The sequence below is a fragment of the Equus caballus genome, chromosome 28 (genome assembly GCF_041296265.1).
Source record: "Equus caballus isolate H_3958 breed thoroughbred chromosome 28, TB-T2T, whole genome shotgun sequence".
Lineage (NCBI taxonomy): Eukaryota > Metazoa > Chordata > Mammalia > Perissodactyla > Equidae > Equus > Equus caballus.
This window is the reverse complement of record NC_091711.1, coordinates 35,033,466-35,049,837: the sequence shown is the minus strand read 5'-3', so window position 1 is coordinate 35,049,837 and position 16,372 is coordinate 35,033,466. Positions and strand designations below refer to the sequence as shown.

Below are 16,372 nucleotides of genomic sequence, written 5' to 3'. Positions count from 1 at the left end.
CCTGGGAATGCGGGAGGAGGTATGCCTTGACTCCCTTCCACGCGGATCCGCGGACGCGCGTGGAGGAGCGGAGAGGGTCGAGGGGGAAAGTGGGGAGGGGACTTGCAGCCCTCAGACCCCATCCCCCACCTGGGCGGCCAGAAGGCCGCTCGGCAGGGAGAGCGTGAGGGGCTGAATTGTCGCCTCCAGAACTTTCTCGGTCCTGCTCTGGGTCTGTCTCCTTTACCCTGTCTCTCTCTTTTCCCTGTGTCTCTCTCCCTCTCCGCCTGTCTCCCTGTCTCTGTCTCTCACTCTGTCCTTCTCTCGTCCTCTGTGTCCCTCTGTTTCCTCTCTTTTGGCTGGCTTTCTGTCCAGCCCCTGCCCCCACGTCTCTTTGTCTCTCCCTAGGACTCTGCCCCTCTCTGTCTCTATCCCCCTTGGTCTCTCCGACACCCCCCTCCCCGCCTCTTCCCGTAACTCTGTCTGTCAGTCTGTCTGTGTCTCAGTCCCTCCTTCTCTCCTCCCGCCCTCTCCCCCGCCCCCCAGCCAGCCACGAAGTTTGTGAGAAGCCCGGCGTCCAAGAGGGGACGCGGTTTTCCCAGGGACCCCCTCCTCGGCTGAGTTTAAAGTGCAGAAGGAGGGAGCGAGGAGCCGGGGGGCTGGAAGGGGAAGTGGGGGGGCAGCCTGCGTCTCCGCGGGCCCCGATAAAGTGGCCGTTCGCGGGCCGGCCGCGCTGTGATTAGAATATGAATGGGGCTCGGCGGGCGGAAGAGAAAGGCGGATTACCGGGTGCTTTGACCATGGACAGAGGCAGCGCGGCCGCGGAAGGGGCGGGGCGCGGGCGGGGTCCCTAACGCCGGCCGAGGGGGTCTCTAACCCCGGCCCCCAAGCTGGGCGCGGCGTCCCGCGGTCCCTCGGAAAGCCCCCCAGTCTGGCCTCCCCAGGCAGAGCTAAGTGGGACAATGTGGGAGCGGACGGGGGGGCGAGGGGCCAGCACGTGCCGAGTTAAGGTCACGGTGCGGGAGGAAGGAGGCGGCGCGGAACGCGGGCTGGACAGAGCCTGGCTGGGCGTCTCTCAGAGCCCCGGGTTCGAATCCCGCCTCTGTCCATTCCTTCATCTTTCTGAGCCTCAGTTTCCTCGTCTGTAAAATGGGGCAAAGACGTCCCCTCTCAAAGTTTGGGGGGAGATTAAACAAGGTGGTGAACAGAAAAGGAGCTGAGCATTTGCTGTTCCCTCTACTTACAACTCTCTTACCATCTACCCCCTCCCAACACGTCCCCGCGTGGCCGGCTCCTTCCCACCACCCTGGTCTCAGCTAAGGGTCGCCTCCTCGGAGTGGCTGTGCCTGACCACTCTGTGTGAGGGTTCCCTCTTGCTCTGGCCGCTGCCCGGCTCACTACCGGTTTGTTTCTGCGGGAACTTTGTTTACAGCTGTAAGCCCAGAGCCGAGGACAGCGCCAGGCACATTCTTTCCGGCTGCCAAGGTTGGCGAAGGGAAAGGGGTGGCTGAGAACCCACTTTGGTGGCGATCGCCGCATGTGGTCGCGGCGTGCGTCGTGGCAAAGACTGCGGGATTCGGAATCAGAAGATCTGAGGAGCTGGCTCCATGTCTCGTAGCCTCAATTTCTACCTCCGCGAAATGGGGCGAATGATAAAAGCCGCCTTCAGCGGGCTACAGGGGCGAATAGGAGGGAGGTCGAAGACGCGGCCCAGAGCTTGACCAGGTGCCTTGAAGTGGCAGTGGGGGGCGCGTCCTCACAGTCGAGAGCTGCCACCACCCGGAGTGCTTCGGCTTCCAGGGAGAATCCTTGAGTGATGCCAGGGGCCCAGGTGGTCTCCAGAGGGTAGATGAGACTATTGTTACGGCTATTATTATTATTCTTATTTTAAATATTATACGAGCAAAATGGAGGTGGGCTGGGCTGGGCTCGCGGGGGAGGACTGAGGACAAAGGTGTCACAGGTGGGCCCCGCAGGGTGGGATGCGTGCCCTGCCCAGCTCAGGACGAGGCTAGGCTGGGTGCAGCGGAGCCCTGCCCTGCGCTCTCTAACCTGGGAGGGCGCCAGTTCTCAGCCATGACGGTGCCTCAGCACCGGGAGCTTAAAGAAATGAACATAAGCACTTATTCCTTCATTCCTCGGCAAATTTTTATTGCACACCTACCATACGCCCAGTACTATTCTAGGAGCTGGGGATACGGCAGTGAGAAAAAAGAGACCAAAACATTTCCTGTCCTCCTGGAGCTTACACTGGAGTGAGGGCAGACGGGCACTATGTAAAATACATAATTAGATTATATAGGTTGACTGATGTAGGGGGTGGACAGGGAGGGCCTCTCTGAGAAGGTAACATTTGAGCTTAAAAATAGTGCTATCTAGTGGCTGATGACAAAGGGTGTTCATTTGTGAAAATTCATTGAGCTGTGTACACTTATGATTTTATGCATTCTTCTGAATGTATTTCAAACGTCAATAAGATGTTTTAGATGTAATGCTAACATGATAATAGTAATAACTACCATTTACTCTTTATGTGTTGACTAACTGTGCTTCCACTATGATAGGCATTTCCATGCATTATCTCATGTCATCCCCACAATACAACTAACATATAAGTATCATTTTTGTCCTCACTTTTAGAGAAGGGGACACTGGGGTTCAGTGTGGCTCTCTTGTCCTTGGACATAATAATGAACGATCCAGTTCTTATCCTCCAGAAGTTCAAGATCTAAAGCAAATATAGCACAGGGGGTGATGGGGAAAGTGTGGGTGCTGTAGGAACCAAGATGGGGGACAGGAAACTGAGCCCAGAAACCTGGTCTCAAGGCAGGCCTCCTGGAGGAGGTGATGACTAAGCCAGGAGCCGTATTCACCAGGCAAGGGGGTGGGGGGTGTTATAGACAGAGGCAAGAGCAAAGAGGAGAGTGTGTGTGGTGTGTTTGGGGCTGGAGCTTCCCTTGGCTGCACATGGAATGGGAGGAAGGAGTAAAAAACGAGTTCTTTGGGAGGTAGGCATGGATCAGAGCAGGAGGGTCATGCTAAGAAATTTATGTGGGAAGGGTCCTGAGCATGCAAGACTAGATTTGGGTTTTGGAGATACCAGTGTGGTCACAGTGTGACTGCAGCATGGGGGTTGGTACTAGAGATGGAGGTCATTGAGAGAGAGATCATGATGGCCTGAAATAGACACGGCAGTGGGGTCAGGGAGACATGACCAAGTTCAGGAGATACTGAGGAGGCCACATCAGCAGCCTTGGTGTTGAATGGATGTGGCCAGCGAGGGGCAGGGAGGGTTTCTGACTTGGGCTTTGACACCATTCAGAGATCATCCAACTGGAAGGTGAGGGTGGCAGGAGGAGGGAAGATTTGGTCTCAAGGGAGAGGTGACTTGAAATACTTGTGAAACTTCCTGGTGGCCCAGTGCCAATGGCAGGCAGGCAGTCTCACAAAAGTGTAGCGTTGGCACTGCCTGGGTGGCTGCTGAAGCCCTTGGAATGGGTGGATAAGGCAAAGGCCCAGGGTGGATCCCTCTGAGATCCTCTGGCATGCTCTGCCTCTACAGTGCCCTGTACTTCCAATCCTAACACTCACTTTATTGTAATTATTTACTTGTTTGATGTTTCATTTTCTCTATGGAACTTTCCATCATCTAAAATTGTTTATTTGTTTCCTTGGTCTGTGTATGCATTTCCATACCAGGACACAAGCCTCAGGACTGGGACCTCATGCTTCTTGCTCACTGCTGTCACCTCTGACTCTGAAGAGCATCGACTGACTGCTATGAATGGTCCATCCAGTGGCCTGACTCGTGGCAGGTGACACAGCCCCACAAGAGCACAGGATGACGAGTTTCCTTGTGCAGCGAAGTCACTGGGCATGAGTTTTACATTTTGCCTAGTACCGAAGGGTTCTTGGTTATTCTAAGTAAAAACCGGACAGAGCCCTGTTCAACTGATTCTAAAAACGAAATCTAAAGGACAGTATCTCCTCTTTAAAAATCTCCAAAACATGAGCACATTTCTGTTTTAGAGTTGCATTATGTGTGGGTCTAAGCCTGGATCACCTTCAGTAGACAAGCCTCTGCTGAGTAAGACGTTCATTCATTCTTTCATTCTTTCTTTCTTTCTTTCAGCCAACGCGTGAACAACCAGTCATGTGCCAGGCTCTGCTCTAGGCAGAGGTTCAGAGGCGAACAGGATAGACAAGCTTCCCGCCCCCCTCCACCTCCTGGAGGAGGTTTACATTCTGTTGGGAGTGCCGACAATAAACAAAGAAACTAACAATAAGCAATATTCCTGCCTTCGTGGATCTTACCTTCCAGTAAAGCCATGAGCCCCAACCTTACGTTTGTTAGTGATTCATTTGCTAATTGGTTAAACAATTACATTCAACAAACCCTGCCTGAGCACCCTCTACGGACCTCTGTGAGGTGTGGGGATAAACAGACTGTGTTTACGGTAAGTCTGGGTTCAGTGAAGGAGAGTCAAGGAGAACCGTAAGACAGATGAGTAAGTCCTCGACAAGAGGGATGCCTGGAGTTGCTATGAGAGGAAGGGACCCCCAGCTCACTCTGGAACCACTGGAGGGCTGAATTGATTTCTGCCTACAACTGTTATTTATAGTCAGAAAATGCAAAAACATATATGCAGAGGTTTTAAAAGGATGGCTGTTTGGTTTCTCGCCTTCTAACTCATAGGATACTGTGAAGTTGTTCTTGTGCAGCAGAATCAGCTGGAGAGCTTGTTAACAACACACACTGGTGAGTCCTGTCCTCAGGGATTCTGATTCAGAAGGTCTGCAGTGGGCCCAGTAATATGCACTTTTTAAAAAGTTTTATTATTAAAAAAGTTCAAATAAATGTAAACGAAGAGGGAGTAATACAATGAACCTCCATGGAACCATAAAGTAGCTTCAATGAATATCAACATGTGACCAGTGTTGTTTCATCTATAATTCCACCCTATTACCCGCCCCGCAACCCCATGCACAGGTTAATTTCAAAGCAAATTCCAGACATCACATACTTTCATCCATAAATACTCCTAGTCTATATCTCTAAAATAGATTTTTTTTAAATCACTATCATATTACCATTAGCACAGCTAAACATCAACAACAATTCCATAACCATAAAAAATTTACAGTTCAAATTTGCCTTATTGTCTGATAACTTTTTTAAAGTTGGTTTGCAGGGGCTGGCCCTGTGGCCGGGTGGTTAAGTTTGCACACTCCGCTTCGGCAGCCTGGGGTTCACTGGTTCGGATCCTGGGCACAGACCTACACACCGCTCATCAAGCCATGCTGTGGCAGCGTCCCACATATAAGAACTAGAATGACTTACAATTAGGATATACCACTATGTACTGGGGCTTTGGGGAGGAAAAAAGAAAAGAAAAAGAGGAAGATTGGCAACAGATGTTAGCTCAGGGCCAATCTTCCTCACCAAAACACATACCTTAAAAAAAAAGAAAGTTAGTTTGTTTGAGTCAAGATACAAACCAAAAAAAAGATCTAAACCAGAGCCACATAATGCATTTGGTTGCTATGTCTCTTAAGTTTCTTTAAACCTGGAGATTTCCCCTCCTTATTTTATTCCTTCTCATTTATTTGTAGACAAAACCAGTTCCGTCCTGTTATGTGCCCAACATTCTGCAATTTGCTAACTGCATCCCTGCTGTGTCATTTAACATGGTCCTCTGTCCCCTGTAGTTCCTGTAAATTGTTAGTTGGGTCCAGAGACTTGATCAGATTCACGTTTTTGGCAAGCACAGCACATACTGGTGTTTGCACTTCCTATTGTATCGCACTGGGATTCACACAAGGTCTCTCTGGGTTGCTAAGATCAGTGGGTTCAGGTGTTACCAGGCTTCAGGTTCCTCCCACACTTACCCTCTGCTTTCTGCTTGTTCTTGTCCCCTGCTATTAGGACGTGATCACAGTTCATTCCTTCTTCATGATCACAAGATGGCTGTTAGTTGCTAAAGGTTCACAGCCTCCCTCACACACTTCTCAAAGACTGGAAGGAAAAAAATACGTCCCTTCCTCTGTCCTTTCTTAAGAGTAGGAAAACTTTCTCAAAAGCCCCTTGGAAGATTTTTCTTCCTGTCTCATTGGACAATTTATTTACTTGTCCATTCCTTAATAATAATAGATAAAGGGCAAATAAATACTATGGTAGGCTAAGATGAACCAAAATTCTTCCCTGGGGCTGCAAAGGGGTCTATCTTCCTCTAAAACACACAGACATCAGGTACATGAACCCAATCTGTGTTCAGTTACCAGGGAAGAAGGAGAGGTATGGGTAAGCAGCCAGTAGTGTCTGCCACACCATTTAACAGAGGATCAGCCTTGCATAACTTCATGCTGTGTAGTGGGAAGAGCCCTCTGGTCAACTAACAAAACATACATCTTGTCCATGAATACCTTCACTCCAGGTCCTTGCCTTGCTGGGGCACGTGACCTCCAATACTCTCCTGTTTGATTCTCAGCAATAGTTCACTTGTGAGAAATAATATCCACCGAGGATGGCACAAAACTTTGCGGTTCACTCATTTCTCAAGATGGAATCTTCAAAACTCGGTTCCTTGGTTTGGTTTGACAGGTGCAAAGAAGAGCCATGTCCCCAGACCAACCAATATCTCTCTCCCCCTTCTTGTTCACAAGAAGAACTGATTTACCAGCGTGAAAGGCTTTACTCTTAGTAGCCAGTGCTCTTGCACATAGTAAACAGGTCACACTCAGGAACTACGCATTGACTGAATGAATGAATGTGTGCTTTTAAAATGCATAAGTAACTGGGAGAAAATAGTTTAAACACTTAATGCAGTTCCAAGAGAAATTCCAATGTGATTTTAATTCATCTGGAAGTGTAAACTGATGAGACTTGGTTGAGAAAATTTTCACCTTTTTAAAAACTTATTTTTGCCTTTGTTAAATATCAAAGTAACATGTTTGCTATAAAATTCAAATTATATGAAAGTGTAGTAAAAATTAATCATCTCCCTTCCCCCCATCAGCCTATTGTGGCAACATATATTAATAGTTGGGTGTATGTGATTCCATACCTTTCTCTATGCTCCAACATAGATTAGTAATTGGATATGAATATAGTTTGGTTGTACCATAATTTCTCCAATCTTTCCCTTATTTAAGTTCATATGGGTTGTTTCCAGGTTTTTTCTTTGTTTGCCTTGTTTTTTGCCATCGTGGATAATGTTACGGTGGCCCATCCTTGCACATAAGTTCTTAAGTGCTGGTGCTTCTATTTCTGTCAAACTGCTTGCTGTGAAGCGGGGCGCTAGGTATTTAACATTTCAATGACCTTGATGGATTGCTTTCTCCAAAAGTTTAACAGTTCACACTTCCACCACCAGTATATGAAAGTGCCAGTTTCTGCAAGCCCTTCCATGCACTAAATGTGATTACTTAAACATTTTTTAGCCAAATGTGGAGTAAAAATGATGAATAATTGCTACTTTAATTTGTACTAGAGAGGTTCAGCACCTTTTCTTGTATTGATTGGATTTTTGCATTTTGTCCTTTGTGAATTGCTTATTTCTACCCTTGTTAAGCAACCTTTAAAATGGGCTCCCTGTGACCCCCACTTTGATATTCATTCAATTGTGTAATTCTCTCTCCTTGAGTGTAAGCTGGACCTTGTGATTCACTTCCAATGAATAGAATTTGGCAAAAGTAATGGGACGTCACTTCCAATTTTTTTTCTACTCTATGGTTTGTGCTTTGAGGCTCTTATTTAAGAAATCTTCCTTTCTCCCAGATTACAAAGAAAGTTTCCATTTTTCTTTTATGAGCTTAATCTTTTTGCCATTCCATCTCTAGACATTTAATCCGTCTATAGTTGATCTTTGTATACATTTTCTTCAATATAGTTAACCTTCTTTTTCTTCACCAAAACTATCGTCTTAGTCACTCAGGCTGCCAGACTGGGTGGTTTAAACAACAGAATTTTATTTTCTCACATTTCTGGAGGCTAGGAGTCCAAGAACAAGGTTCTGGTCGATTTGGTTTCTTGGGACGGTTGTCTTTCTGGCTTGCAGACGGCTGCCTTCTCTCTGCGCCCTCACATGGCCTTTCCTTGGTATGTGCGCCTAGAGAGATGGAGAGATCTTTCTCTCCTCTTCTATAAGGCCACCAATCCTACAGGATTAGGCCCCCACACTTAGGACCTCGTTGAACCTTAATGACCTTCTTAAAAACCCTACCTCCAAATACAGTCACATTGAGGGTTAGAGCTGTGACATATGAATTTGAGGGGGACACAACTCCATCCACAGCAACTATCTGCTAAATAATCCATGCTTTCCCACCGGTTTGTGGTTCCACCACAATCATATTCTACTTTCCCACACACGTGCTCCTTAGTCTTTTCTTTCATCTGTTTGCCTGTTCCCGACCTGCTGCCACTCCATTTTGGTCACTATGGCTTTGTAACATTTCTTTCCATCTGGTAGCTAAGTTCTCCATTCTCTTCTTTTTCAAAATTGGTTTCGCTCCTCATGGAACTAATTTCTTCATATACACATTTTAGAATAAATTTTTCAGATTTATTAAAAATCCTTGAGGAATTTTAATTGGACTTAAGTTAAAATTAAAATTGTTTTGAGTTGAATCAGCATTTTTTACATGTTTGTTATTCCATATATGAATATAGCATAATCTCTCCATTTATTAAAAAAAAAAGAGTGCCCTTTAATCGAGTATCTTCGTAAAAGTCTTTGCCCTGGTTTGCTTTATTCCAGGAGACTTTATAGTGGGCTGCTATCATGCATGATATCTTTGATACATTTTATATGTGGTTACTGCTGGTGTAGAGGGACTCTACTGGATGATTTTCTCATAACTTCATCTAGGCATGTGACAATCATGGGAGATGTGCTGCTCAGATCTCCTTCCAGAGAACCTGCTGCAGGGAGCGTGGCTGACTGACACGCCCTTGCTGCTACCATTCTGAATCCACCATTGCCTTCTGGCCCGCTGAGGCCACACTACAATGATGGGGCACAGGAAGGGTAATAGGAGTCGTTCATTCTTGCAGGATGCAGACTTTGGCTTGAGGTCTCCCTCTTGGTCTAGCTGAAACATTCTTAGAAGCATGTTGAGTCTGAGAGTCTTCCTACCCAATCTGCCTTCCCCCTCTCCCTCCACAGGTGTCAGACGTGCACTGCAGGGGAGATTCCCCCATCCTTTCCTGCTCTGTTCCCTTTACTCTTTATGGGCATTTCTCCCCAATAATTTTCTTGTGTCGCTCATCTTGTTTTGGCTCCTGCTTCTTGGAGGACTTGAACTGAGAAAGGAATAATTTACAGAGTAAAATGCACAGATCTTGTTTACTGTTCCATGAGTACAACAGATGTTTATACCCGAGTATCTCATACTACCAACTATACTTGCTGGTTTAGTTATTTCTTTCAATGGTCATCTAAATATATATATATTTCAAAGAATTCTTAGGTGAATATATGTGTATGATCACTGTATCTATTGAAATATGTTTTACAAATATATAGCATGCTTTTTAATCATATATCTATTTGTTCTAATAAAATTGCTACATTAAAAAAATTCATATTTCTCTGGTTTATCTTTCTCCATCCCTATATTTTAATCTTTTTGTATCCTTTTGCTTTAAGTGTTTCTCTTGTAGATACACATTAATCCTCTCTGAGTCTTTATATTTTTATACTGAGTTTTTTTTGTTTTTTGTTTTTGAGGAAGATTAGCCCTGAGCTAACTGCTGCCAATCCTCCTCTTTTTGCTGAGAAGACTGGCCCTGAGCTAACATCAATGCCCATCTTCCTCTACTTTATATGTGGGATGCCTACCACAGCATGGCCTGCCAAGTGGTGCCATGTCCGCACCCGGGATCCGAACCGGCAAACCCTGGGCTGCCAAAGTAGAACGTGGGCACTTAACCACTGTGCCACCCGGCTGGCTCCTATTCTGAGTTTTATCTATTTCTACTTATTATAATTACTCATTTAAATTCTTAAAAAATCCTATCAACCTTATTTTCATGTATTCTACTCATCACACTTTCTTTTTGTTTTTTCCTCCCTTGTTACTCACCATTACAAAGGCTAAAATTAAGCCAAGTTTGTGTTTTAGTAGTTATGAGTAACCACCAGAAGAATAAAACTGAATGTACAGTTTCCAGCAAAAGAAATCTCAATCTATCTGATCAATTTCCGTTGCTGATTGCCATGCATGTGAAGTTCTGTTTGCTTATTTTGTTATAATGGTTGCTGAATTTACGGCAGTGAACGTTACCAAGTGTTCAATTTATCCGTCCATTTTTGGTCACATCCCACTGGTGGGTTTTTCTTCTTGCTAGAGCACTTCTTCTAAGAAGGTTTTCAAAGAGGGTCTTTGTATGGTAAACGTTAATTCTGACATCAGATTTAAATGATAGTTTAGCTGGATATGGAATTCTAGGTCCCAAGTTCTTTTATTTCAACACTGAAAATATTGCTCTGTGGCCTCCTTGCAGATGTTGCTGTTGAGAAATATGATGTTGGTCTGATTCTTGTTCCTTTGTAGACAATTTGCTGTGTATTCAGAAATGTTCAGACTTTTCTCTTCATCTTTGATGCATTTAAATGATACAAAAATGTACCTAGGTATGTTTTTCCTCATCTATTGTATTTCTTTAAGTACTTATATTTGTACTTTGAGGCTCTAAAACTTTCTCTAATCCAAGAAATCTTCGTTATTATTTCTTTAAATATTCCACTCTATATTTTTCCTCTTCTTCTGCGACTTCTATTATTTAAATGTTGATGCTTCTATTTCTATTTTCCATGTCTTTTAACTTTTCTGTTTTACATTTTGACTATATAACCCATCCTGAGGCTTTCTGGAACTAATCCTCTACTTCCTTGATTTATTCTATATTTACTGTGCTATTCAATATACTATTCAGTAGTCAACCTACTGAGTTTTTTGTTTCCATTTTCTTCATACTCAGAAATTCTTGGGGCTCCTTGAGGCCTTTGGTTTTATAGTATCCTTTCTTATCTCTTCAATATACTTATTTTCTTTCTTGTTCTGTTTGGTCTGCTAAATTTGCTTTCATCTAGCTTAGATTTTTCCATTTGTTGTTTTTCTCTTATCCCAGTGACCCTCCCAACAAGTCCAGTTATTTTTTCCAATGGGTTCATGTTCAGGGCTGTCACTCTGCCATGCAGGGGCCCTATACCTATTCTCCTAGAATAGAGGTTCTCAAGCAGGGGAGATTTTGCCCTACAGGAGCGTTAGAAATTTCCAGAGACATTTTGGTTTGCCACAATCTGGGTGGGGCGGAGTGCAGTATTAGAGTATTGCTACTGGCCTCTGTTGGGTAGATTCCAGGAATGCTCCTAAAAATTCTAAAAGGTACGGGATATCCTCTCACAGCAATAATTTATCTGCTCAAAATGTCAATAGAGCCAAGACTGAGAAATCCTATCCCAGAAGTACTAGAAACCTGGGCTTGTGAGAAGGGTCAAAGCAGAGGCCCTAGCTTCTGTCGTTTTTGGTAAGTTTGACATGGGGGTTGCAGAGAGAGAGTGAGAACACACCTCAGGATGTTACGATTTAGACTTCCATCCCAGACCTGCTCTTTTTCAAGAGTTGTCTGTGAAGCAAGAGTCACCACAAAGCAGAGTGGGTCAAACAAGGAATGCTAAGGGGCTGACCAGTCTGTTTGCACCCATTGTTAACTGGTTCTTAACCCCCCTACTTGGCTAGAGTGCTCACTCTGATGTTACACGGGCAGTCCTGACAATATAGGGGTGGCTGCTGTTTTTTCTACTTCACTGTGGCATCAGAATGAGCCGAGTCTGTCCAGGAAAATGTAAAAGAGCAAAAGGGACATCTCAAAGTCTCTGTGACCCAAGTGCCCGTCTCCACCCACGGGGCTCAGCCATGTTCCACTTCTCCCTCACAGCAGGACCTAAATACCTCCTGTTGCACCAGAGATTTTGCACGAGTTATGTCAGTTCCACACAACTTCCTTCTGGTTTTGTGTGGCGTTTTTTTTTTTTTTTTAAGATTTTATTTTTTCCTTTTTCTCCCCAAAAACCCCTGGTACACAGTTGTATATTCCTCGTTGTGGGTTCCTCTAGTTGTGGCATGTGGGACACTGCGTCAGCGTGGTTTGATGAGCAGTGTCATGTCCGTGCCCAGGACTCGAACTGATGAAACCCTGGGCCGCCTGCAGTGGAGCGCGCGAACTTAATCACTCGGCCACGGGGCCAGCCCCTTGTGTGGCGTGTATGAGGTGGGATTTGGAGGAAGGAATTAGCAAGGCTAAGCTGATCCTTCATCTTGTTAGAAACTGGAACACTCAAATTATCTGGATTCTAAAAGTGTATGTACATGCCTCTTTGGTAAAACAAAAATTAATTTAAAAATAAACAGAAGAACAAGGAAACTGAAGAAACTGAGGGATGTGCAAAAGTTACCTTCAAGTGGTGTCTGAGAATGAGTTAATACAGTCAGAACTAGGTTCAACGTGAATAAGAGACCCAAAATAACAGTGGTGTATTCAAGATGGAAGTTTCTTTCTTTTATGTATATAAATGAAATAGAGATATTCAAGTTATTTTCTCTTGCATGACCTACATTCCCAAGATTGCCTCATAGGCCAAGATGGTTGCTTCAGCTTTGTTTATCATGTATGCATTTCAGTGAACAGGAAGAAGAAAGGGAAAAGAAGAGGCAGGGAGTATATGATAACTTTCTTTTTTTTGAGGAAGATTAGCCCTGAGCTAACATCTGCTGCCAATCCTCCTCTTTTTGCTGAGGAAGACTGGCCCTGAGCTAACATCCATGCCCATCTTCCTCTACTTTATTTGTGGGATGCCTACCACAGCATGGCATGCCAAGCAGTGCAATGTCCGCACCCGGGATCCAAACCAGTGAACCCCGGGCCCCGGAAAAGCGGACCATGTGAACTTAACCACTGTGCCACTGGGCCAGCCCGATAACTATGTTTTACGGAAAGTGTTTTGATTTTCTACTGCAGTGTAATAAACCACCCCCAAACTCAGTGGCTTAACACAACAATAATTTATTATATATCATGATTCTGTGAGAAGATGGCACAGTTCTACTTTACATGGTGTTGGCCAGCATTCTAGGACAGTGGATATGTCCAAAATGACCTCAACCACATGGCTGGCAAGTTTGCACTGGCTGTTAGCTAGGAGCTCAGCTGGAGCCACTGCCTGAAGTCTCAGTTCTCCTTTACAAGGGTTTTTCTTCACAGCTGCTTGGGCTCCCTCATAGCATGGGAGCTACGTTCAAAAAGGACCATTCCAAGCATGAGTGTCCCAAGAGGAAGGAAATGAAAGCTCTCTCTCTCTTAAGGCCTGAGCTTGGAAATCCCTGAATGTCCTTCCTACTGCACTCTAATGGTCAAAGCAGTCACAGGGCCAGCCCAAGGAAGGGGTGGTGGTGGGCGCAGGCTACCCCTTGATGAGAAGAGTGGCATGCACGTCCAGGAGGAGACGGCTTGCTGGGGGCCATCTTTAGAGGCTAGCCACCACAGAAGTTTCCAGGAAGTTGTCATAGGACACCTCTGCGTACCTCCCATTGTCCAGAACTAAGCCATATGACCATACTAGCTACAAGGGAGGCTGGGAAATATAGTTTTTAAACTGAGCGTCCACGTACCTGGATAAACACTGGTTCAACCTCTATGGAAGAACGAGGAATCTCTGACACAGAGCTGAAATGAGTCTTCAAAACATGAATGGCCTGAAGAGGTTATCAGGAATCTGGATACAAAATCAAGGGAAGAGGCAGGGAGACCAGAAAAAATATTAGCAAGTGGAATGGGAAGGAAAAAACAGCTCATTGCAAGAATACAGTTTAGTAGATTCAATGACAAAAGACATTCTTAGAAATTATATTCCTCAGTCTATCCTCTGATTGTCAAACACCTATCTATTGCCCACTACAGACCAGGCACTGGGCTGAGTGCTAAGACTATAACAAAGATAAAACATTGTTTCTATGCTCAGGGATAGATGCAAGATAGAGGCAAAAATAAACAACAAGGCTACCAGGCCTCTTCCTGTACCACCTTCCAATTTAGGGGACCCCTCGTCACCGTCACATAGGGGTAGAAGCAATAAAAGGCAGCTTAGCACCTCCAAGAACCTTTATTCAAGACAGTGGTAAATATTTTCCTATTTGGCAGAGTTTTCTAAATCCTCATCTTAAATTCCGCATTCCCAAAATAGCCATTCTCGGGTTTGCAAACTAGGTTAAGCCCCAAATGTAGACATCTGCATGTTTTGCCTGCTCAGCATCTATCTACTCACACTCATTCTATTAAAAACAGCTCCGTTTTTTCTTTGATACTATCTACTTCCATCTATGTGGTTGAACTATAAGGAATTGACACCATTCCCACACCAGGGGGTGGGCATGTGGCCCAAACATAGCCTGAGCTTTTGTTAGAAGTCTTGCAAATGAGAGCTTAGACTGCAAGGGTGAAATGCTAGCTCTGTTGGAGGCCACCTAAGAGGAGAGCCTGCCTGAAACTGAGTCCTGCTCGGATGGAAGCAGAGCCAAGAAAGGAAGGGAGAGAGCCCCAGTGATGCCTTTTGAGTGGATGCAACCATGCCTGAAATTCGATCTTCTCTTGGACATTTCAGATATGTGAGCCAATAAATTCACCTTTTTGCTTAAGGTAGTTTGAGTTTGGTTTCTGCTACTTGCAAACAAAAGAGTCAGAAATAAATAATTTCTTATGTCATACACTTTCATCATGCTCTGTTCTTCTCCTTTGAGACACTTGGTCAACGTCTTTTAGTTACTATTTCTTTTTCTTTTTTTTTGAGGAAGATTAGCCCTGAGCCAACATCTGCCGCCTATCCTCCTCTTTTTTGCTGAGGAAGACTGGCCCTGAGCTAACCTCCATGCCCATCTTCCTCTGTGGAATGCCTACCACAGCATGGCGTGCCAAGCAGTGCCATGTCCGCACCCAGGATCTGAACCAGCGAACCCCGGGCAGCTGAGAAGCGGAACGTGCGAACTTAACTGCTGCACCACCAGGCCGGCCCCTTTTAGTTACTATTTCAATGTTCATCTCCCTCATGGGTCCCTCTCCTCTGACCATGCGCTTATAGAGTGGAATGATGGATAGGACTGCCCACACTATTTACATGGTATCTTCCTGAACACAGGGCTAAATTCTCCAAGTTAAATATAAGTGTGTGCGGCCTCCAATGCACTGCCATTCTCTCTGGCAATGGTAGATTACTGGCAATGCTGCCTCTCAACACTCCACTGGGGTAAAATATCTCAGCCACACTGGCACTTAGAAAAGTGTTTGTCTCAATAAATGTTCAGTAGATATTAATGATACTAAAGATAATAACTAAAATCAGTAATTTAGAAGTATAATTTAAATTATTATTCTGCTCCTTTGTTTTTTACTTAACAATGTATGTTGGAGCTCATGACATATTAAATGTATATGGAGCTGCCCTGGTCTTAAAAATTTTCATGGTATTTCTTCATATGGTTGTTCCATAATTAACCAGTTCCATCTTTGTTGATATTAGATTGTTTTTAAAATCTTTTTTTCTAGCATTCATAAACAACGCTACAGTGAATTTCTTTGTACATTCACTTTGTCCACATGTTCAAGTATATGTAGGATATATTACTAGAAATAGAATTGCTGAATCAAAGAGAATGTGTATTTCATAATTAGCTTATCAAATTTCATGAACATCCTGTTGAAACTGTGATTGGAATTTTATTGAATCTATAGGTCATTTTGGGGAGAACTGGCATCTTTATGTTATTATCTTCGTATTCATGAACATAATAGATTTCTTTATTTAGATCTTTATTGTCTCTGAAGAGAAAAATAAAAGGCCCAAAGAAGTCAATACCTTCTAGAGAAAAAAAGTAAGGAGGAGAGACTTGTCCTGCTAGCTATTAGGATTATTATGAAGCTACAGTAATCAAGATAACATGGTATAGGAGAAAGGATAAACAATTTAAACACTGGATAGAATATAGATCCCAGAAACAGACTCACTTATCTGTCATGGCAGATCAGTAGTGAAAAGAGGTACCATTCCACAAGTGGATCTGAAAAAAAAATTGTTCATATTGGAAAAAAATAGAGTTGATCCCTGCCTCACACCATACAAATAACTAACTCAGATGTATCACCAACTTACCTGTCAAAAGCAAAACTTTATAACTTTTGATAGAAAATATAGGTGGTGAATATTATTCTGATTTGGGGTTAGACAAGAATATTTCAAACAAGACAAAAAATGTTAAAGGAAAATAGTGATAAATTTGTCTCTATAAAATTAAGAACAACTGTTCACCAAAAGACATTGAAAATAAAGTGAAAATGCAA

The 16,372-nt window shown here is 44.1% G+C and overlaps 1 protein-coding gene across 1 annotated transcript in view; it reads right to left on the bottom strand.

Annotated features, from left to right (window-relative positions):
* The window catches only part of RFX4 (regulatory factor X4), a 177,547-nt gene extending 161,460 nt beyond the window's left edge, over positions 1 to 16,087 (bottom strand). Inside the window, exons 1-2 of the mRNA XM_070254114.1 lie at positions 16,040 to 16,087; positions 13,654 to 13,757 (exon numbers count right to left, since the gene is read on the bottom strand). The gene's annotated coding sequence lies outside the window, so the exon portion shown is untranslated. The remainder of the gene's footprint in view (positions 1 to 13,653; positions 13,758 to 16,039) is intronic.
* Positions 16,088 to 16,372: the final 285 nt, after the last annotated feature.